We start from the raw sequence: 8,286 nt of genomic DNA on the forward strand, positions 1-8,286 counted from the left end.
TTAAGACACCTTTAAAAATGAAAATCATAACTTCACAAAGTAGCACAAACTTAGGACTCAAAGATTCAAGTATGTTGTGTCATAGGTCATAACATTTAACTTTGCATTCTAATCATATTCATCACAAATCATAATACAATTTTCACAATTTTTAGCTCAAATGACCATTATAACATCATACATTAAGGCATTCCATTCCCTTAATTTGATTCAACAGGCCCTTACAAATGAAAAACAAGCATACACATTTCATAAATTCATTACAATTCAACAATATGCTTAGAAATTTACTAACATTCAAAAACGACCCGGCCAATTTGACATCAACATCACCAACACAATCATATACTTCACAAGAATCATAAACATCATACATAAACTCAACTTCATAAGTTAAGCACCCTAAATTCGGATTTAATTTCTACAAACCCTAGAATCATGAACAAAACCCTTAAAAGCATGTAATCTTTGCAAAATAAACACATTAAGGGCAATTAAAACATCTAAGGCATGTTAATCTTAACAATAATCATGCAAATCAAACACCCCACACTTATCTTTAACCAATTGATAGATATAAACATACAATTCAAGTAATTGATAAAGAAAAGTGTAAAAATGGAGTATCCATACCCAAAAGTTCATGATTTGAAGCTTGAATTTGAAGAAGGAAACGCGAAATTGAAGTAGAAATTAGGGTTTTTGGAGAGTGGTTCGGGTTAGGGCAGAGAGAAATAGAGAAGAGTGTGTTTTGTGGATGAAAAATGAGTGGGTAAGTGTTAAAAACGCGTAATTTTTTTTTTCTGTCAGGGGTTTCGGGACGACGTCTAGACAACCAGGACGGCGTCTAGGTCTTTACGTTGGGACGGCGTTTAGAAAACCAGGACGGCGTCTAGGCCTTTAATTCAGGACGGCGTCTAGGACCAATGGGACGACGTCCCGTTATGCTAAAACCCACTGATCTGTTTTTTCGAGTCGTTCGCGTTTAGAGGTCATACGTTAATCATTTTGTACCAAACTAAAATTTATCGTGCACACAATACAAACCTAATTACAATTGTGAACCATTTTTTTACGAGTCGTTCACCAAACTCGTCCCCATTTAGATTTAGGCGTTTTTCTTGAAGTTGAGGCTAACCTCATCCTCAATTTCTAGGGGACCATCAACATAGTGTTTGACCCGGTGGCCATTCACTTTAAAAATATCACCCTTCCCGTTCTCCATTTCGACTGTACCATAAGGGTACACCTTTCTAACAACAAACGGTCCCGTCCATCGGGACTTAAGCTTTCCGGGTGATAACTTGAAACGGGAATTATAAACAAGGACACGATCGCCTTCCATGAATTCCTTTGGACGTTTCAATCTTTTGTCGTGCCATTGTTTGGTTTTTTTCTTGTAAATTAGAGAGTTGTCATAGGCTTCAAGCCTCAACTCGTCTAATTCATTTAGTTGGGTCAAACGTAACCGACCCGCTTCTTGGTAATCCAAATTGCATGCCCTTAGCGCCCAATGTGCTTTATGTTCAATCTCCAACGGGAGATGGCATGCTTTTCCGTATACCATACGGAAAGGAGTTGTTCCAATCGGTGTTTTGTAGGCCGTGCGAAAGGCCCACAATGCATCGTTTAACTTGGTTGACCACTCTTTTGGATTGGCACCAACGGTCTTTTCAAGTATGCGTTTTAATGACCGGTTGGTGTTTTCTACTTGCCCACTCGTTTGGGGATGATAAGATGTCGAAATTTTATGGATTACTCCATATCTTTTCAACACCTTTTCCAATTGCTTATTGCAAAAGTGGGTGCCCCGGTCACTTATAAGAGCTTTTGGTGTGCCGAACCTAGAGAAAAGTTCCATCAAAAAGTTTACCACTACTCGGCCATCATTTGTTGGTAGAGGTTTTGCCTCCGCCCATTTAGAAACATAATCTATGGCGACAAGTATGTAGAGGTAAGAATGAGATTTTGGAAAGGGGCCCATAAAGTAAATTCCCCAAACATCGAACACCTCGCATACTTGGATGCTTTGTTGAGGCATTTCATCCCGTTTAGTTATTTGACCGGCCCGTTGGCACGCGTCACAAGCTTTACAGACAGCGTAGGCATCTTTGAATATGGTAGGCCAATAGAAACCGGCCTCGTAAACTTTCCTCCCCGTGATTTGGGGACCAAAGTGCCCACCTGTTGGACCAAGGTGACAGTCAAGCAGAATTTCGGTGCATTCCTTCCCCGAAACACACCGACGGATTATCCCATCGGGACACTGTTTAAAGAGATATGGGTGTTCCCAAAAATAGTATTTTAAGTCACTAAAGAATTTCTTTCTTTTCTGGTGTGACATACCGGTTTCTAGGAATCCACCCGCAAGATAGTTGGCAATGTCTACAAACCATGGATCATCAATTTTCTCAACTCTCATGAGATTTTCATCAGGAAAATTATCTTGGATAACTGTCTCATGTAGAACCCCAAGATTCGGGTTCTCAAGTCGAGAAAGGTGATCGGCAGCTAGGTTTTCGGCACCCTTTTTATCCTTTATATCGATGTCGAATTCTTGCAAAAGCAAGACCCAACGTATTAAACGGGGTTTAGCATCTTGCTTAGAAAGCAAGTACTTTAAAGCCGAGTGGTCGGTGTAGACAACCGTCTTTGCTAGCACTAAATAGGATCGAAATTTGTCAAACGAAAAGACGATTGCAAGGAGTTCCTTCTCGGTGGTAGTGTAATTAAGTTGGGCTCCTTGCAGTGTCTTACTAGCATAGTAAATGGGCTTGAAATGTTTTTCTATTCTTTGCCCCAAGACGACACCAATAGCAAAGTCACTGGCGTCACACATAAGTTCGAATGGTATTGACCAATTCGGCGATATGAGAATCGGTGACTGCGTGAGCTTTGCTTTAAGTAGGTTAAAGGCGGTAAGACACTCGTCCGTAAAGACGAATGGAGAGTCCTTCTCAAGAAGTTTGTTCATGGGGGTTGCAATTTTGGAAAAATCCTTAATGAACCGCCGGTAAAAATCGGCGTGCCCCAGAAAACTTCTAACACCTTTCACATTCGTTGGTGGTGGTAATTTGGCTATTACTTCCACTTTAGCCCGATCCACCTCCAGACCTGCACAAGAAATTTTATGACCCAATACAATGCCCTCTTTTACCATAAAATGGCATTTTTTCCAGTTTAGTATAAGATTTGATTCTTCATACCTAATCAACATACGCTCAAGATTTTTAAGACATGAGTCAAAAGAATCACCGAAGACTGAGAAGTCATCCATGAATACTTCCATAAAATCTTCAATCATGTCATGAAAAATAGCCACCATACACCTTTGGAAGGTAGCAGGAGCATTGCATAAGCCAAAAGGCATACGCCGATGGGAGAAAGTACCATAAGGACATGTAAAGGTCGTTTTCTCTTGGTCCTCGGGTGCTATGGGGATTTGGAAATATCCCGAGAAACCGTCAAGAAAACAATAAAAATTCTTTCCCGCTAATCTTTCCAACATTTGATCAATGTAAGGAAGGGGAAAATGGTCTTTTCGGGTAGCATCATTTAATTTCCTGTACTCAATGCATACCCTCCAACCCGTGATAGTCCTGGTAGAAATTAATTGGTCGTCTTCATTTGTGACAACGGTCATGCCACCCTTTTTGGGCACGCATTGGACCGGACTCACCCAAGGACTATCCGAAATTGGATAAATAAGACCCGCATCTAGGAGTTTTACAATCTCCTTCTTAACATCTTCTTGCATATTGGGGTTGAGTCGCCTTTGTCTTTGTACACACGGCTTATAGTTATCTTCCATTAATATCTTATGTGTACAATAAGAGGGACTTATACCCTTGATGTCATGAATTTTCCATGCTAGAGCCGTTTTATGGGCTTTTAACATGGAAACAAGCTTAGATTTCTCACTTACAGAGAGTTCGGATGAAATGATCACCGGGAGAGTAGAACCTTCTTGTAGGTAAGCATATTCCAAGTGACTTGGAAGTGGCTTTAGTTCCAAAACGGGAGGTTCTTCAATCGATGTTTTACATCGGTATTCATTCCCTAAATCCAACTTTCTGTACTCTTCATCATTTGGCTCATACCCGTTAGCCATCAAAGTGGTCAACATCTCCACTTCTTCCACCATTGTTTCATCATCACCTTCCGCAAAAATGCATTCTCCTGTACCTTGCAATTCTGGAAATTCCTGCAATAACTCCGAATACGTGTCTACGGTTTGCAAATAATAACATTGATCATCAGTAGACTCGGGGTATTGCAAGGCATGGTCAACGGAAAAGGTAACCTTCATATCCTCAATACTAAGGGTCAATTTCTGCCCATGAACATCTATCATAGCTCTAGCGGTATTGAGGAAAGGTCGACCTAATATAAGAGGCACACGTGTGTCCTCCTCCATGTCTAGAATTACAAAATCAGCCGAAAATACTAGGGTACCTACTTTTACTAACATATTCTCTAAAATTCCACGAGGGAATTTAACAGAGCGGTCTGCTAGTTGGATTGCCATTCGAGTTGGTTTCAGTTCCCCGGGGTTTAGCTTAACATATAATGAATAAGACATTAAATTTATGCTAGCCCCTAAATCCGCTAATGCTTTAATGCATTCCAAATCTCCCAGGAGACATGGTATGGTAAAACTTCCAGGATCAGCTAACTTTTTCGGTATTTTGTTCATCAAAATTGCTGAACAATTAGCATTCATGGTGACGGATGAAAGTTCCTCCATTTTCTTCCGATTAGTAAGTAAGTCTTTTAAAAACTTAGCATACTTGGGCATACCTGAGATTACATCAATGAAAGGCATGTTTATGTTAATTTGTTTAAACATATCTAGGAATTTCGACCTTTCGGCCTCTAGCCTCTCTTGTTGTTGTTTTCTTGGGTATGGGAGCGGTGGTTGATATGGTTTTACTACGGGTTTTTCCCGTTCTTCCTTTTCAACCACTTTTTCCGGCTCCTTAACCGGTTCATCATTTTGGTTCAATGGAACCCTGAAATCAGAATTTTCGGGCATTTTTGTAGCATCATATGCTAGACCACTCCGTGTGGTGATAACATTTGCGTGCTCATTTCGTGGGTTTTTACTGGTATCGCCCGGTAAACTACCTGGTTTCCTCTCGCTCAGTAAATTGGCTAAACCACTCATTTGTTTTTCTAAATTTTGAATTGATGCTTGTTGGTTTCTAAATTGATGTTCGTTTTTCTCGTTGGTTTGGTTTATATTTGTGACAAGCTGAGTTTGTGATGTAATTAACTTTTCCAACATACTCTCTAAATTTGACTTTTTCTCTTCCTGTTGGGGTTTTTGGTAAAAACCCGGAGTTTGTTGTTGGAACCCACTACTTGACCCTTGTTGAAAATTGGAAGTTTGACCTTGAGGGTTGTAGGGGTTGTTAAAGTTCCGGTTAAATTGGGCTCTTCCCTGAAACTGGTTATTATTTCTTTGGCTTATGAAAGCCACTTCTTCTTTTTGAGCCATGGTTAACCCGGCATCACAATCTTTTCCTAAGTGGAGACCTCCACAGTATTCACAACCTACTTTCATACTATGGATTTCCTTGGTGATTTTGTCCATGTTTCGGACAACACCATCTATTTTTACACCTAGGGAGCTTAAGTCATCATAAGCACCGGCGCTTTGGACTTGAGCATTTCGAGTAATTGGGCGTTCTTGATGCCACTCATGAGAATAATCGGCTAGTTTCTCGATTATCTCATAAGCCTCTTGCTCGGTTTTGTCCATAAGAGAACCACCGGCCGCTTGGTCAATTGAAATTCGGGTTGCTACATCACAACCTTTGTAAAAGATTTGGACCTTTTGAAAGGTATCCAAACCATGGTTTGGACAACCTCTTAGCATTTTGGAAAATCGATTCCATGCTTCGTACAGGGTTTCCATCGGCTTTTGACAGAATTGGGTAATTTCGTGTTGGAGTCTCGCGGACTTGGATGCTGGAAAATATTTCTTAAGAAATTTTTCCAACATACCATCCCACGTTTCTATCGTAGCCTCGGCCAATGAATCTAACCAACTTCGTGCTTCCCCTTGGAGTGTCCAAGGGAAAAGTCTTAATAATATGGCCTGGTCAGTTTCTGGTTTAAGTTTAAATAGAAGACATATCTCTTGAAAGAGACGAATATGTTCGTTTGCATCTTCATTCGGACCACCACCAAATTGACACCTGTTATTAATCATTTGAAGAATAGGTCCTTTTATTTCAAAAGTTACCTCACCAGTAGGTGGAGTAATAGCACTACCTTGTCCGGTCCGGGTTGCTTTCATCTTTGCTGCCATTGATTGTCGTGGTACCAACGGTCTTTCTCCTTCCATTTCAAAATTTGGGGGTTGAATGGGTTTACCAAAGTCTGAATATCGAGGCTTGGTCGTACTTGATTCTGAATCAAAGGTTTCTTGCTTTGATGAAGATTCAAAAATTTCAAGTACTTCTTTTAAAATCCTACCAAGCTTTCTATCAGGTTCTGTAAACGGTGTAAGTAATGGAGATTCTGAACTTCGGGTATGTGGCATATGCGACCTATAAACTGTCAATCACACAACTAACAAAAATTATTAAACATACCGATTCTATAAGTTTAAAATCAAAGACTATTAACAATTTAAAATAATTAAGAAACTACTTAATCACAAATTTAGTTAATAATCCTATTTTGACACAAAACTCTCCCCAGCAGCGGCGCCAAAAACTTGATGTAAAGAAATTGTGTATATAATTTATCGTATGGAAAACACCGGTTTTAAAGATTGCTACACACTAACGGGCAGTGTACCCGATCGTGTAGTAGTATAGTAACTGGTTTAGTTCCGTGTATCGTTCCAAGGACAGTTATATCAGTCAAACTAGAATTAGAAGCTATATTATGATTAACTAAGTAAATTAAAGTTAAAAGTACAAGTTTATGTTTTGGTGGCTATTTAACGATTTAGCCAAATCAAAGAAGGTTAAATGTAAAAACAATATTTTTTGTCTTTTAAGTTTATGAAATGATAATAAATGCAAATAAAGCAAGTAAGATAGTTTTGAATTAAATCAAAGAGATGAAATGTTTATCTAGATATTTTACCCTCGGTATTGGATGTAAGTTTAGATATTAAGTCCTGATTGAATAATTATGTGTGTAGTTATCTAATAGGTTCACTAAGAGTTCTCTCGGATAAACACGCAAATACAATAACAAGATCAAGGGTTCCCTTTTCACTATGGTTCTTGTATTTGTAATCAAATAACTATAAGCATGCTAATCACCTAAATCGACTCGCCAAGAATTCTCTTTATCAAGTACTCAAACTAGAATTACTAAGCGAGGGTTCCTTATTACTTAGATCTTTTCGTTTGTGACTAGTTGATCAACAAGATCAAAGACTTGAATAACAATTGTCTTTGCGTTCGCTCTACACAATTCATTCCTATTTTGTTTAACCGTTTTAATCTAGTTTACCCCCTTGGTCCGGTTTAGCAAACAATCAATCTAAGACAAGTTGATTGTAAATCAATATGATACATCAACAAGAGTTCTCTTTATCAACAACATATCAATTAACTAGATACAAATGATTTTAACAACAATAAGCATGGTTCTTAATTCAAGCTTCAATCTATCACGCATAATACATTCAATCAATAAGATTACATCCAATACCTTGGTTATTAATCTAGACAAACATTATAGAAACTAGCCAATAATCATGGTAACAGACAACAATACAATCAAATTATTAACTGAAATCATTGCTGAGAACAAGTAAATAACCTACAAGAACAAGAGTTCTTGGATGAAGAAGGTTTTGATGGATGATGCCTTGATGTTGAGCCTCTTCAAAAAGGTTGGAGTTCTCCAATTTGCTCCTGAAAATCGCCTATAAACTCTCTGGTTCGTATTCTCCTCTTTTACAGTCCCTCAAAAACTGAAGTTTTAAAGTGGAGAAATTAGGTAAAAAGCCAAAAAGTCGGCCACACCTACTACGGGACGTCGTCCCAAAATTCAGGACGGCGTCCCACTAAACAGAGCTAGACGGCGTCCCGTTAACCCTAGACGGCGTCCCAGAACAAAGGGCAGGACGTCGTCCCACCTTCCAGGACGGCGTCCTGTTGTGCCAATTTTGACTGTTACGTTTTCTTTTCAATATTACTTCATTTGGACGAACCCTAACATATCGGAAGCCTTGTTTTATCATTTTAGAGTGCTATCTTGACCCTAACTCGTATCGGGATCGACCAATGTCATAAATCATCAAAATTCTTTGCA

This window comes from Rutidosis leptorrhynchoides, chromosome 11 (genome assembly GCF_046630445.1).
Source record: "Rutidosis leptorrhynchoides isolate AG116_Rl617_1_P2 chromosome 11, CSIRO_AGI_Rlap_v1, whole genome shotgun sequence".
NCBI lineage: Eukaryota > Viridiplantae > Streptophyta > Magnoliopsida > Asterales > Asteraceae > Rutidosis > Rutidosis leptorrhynchoides.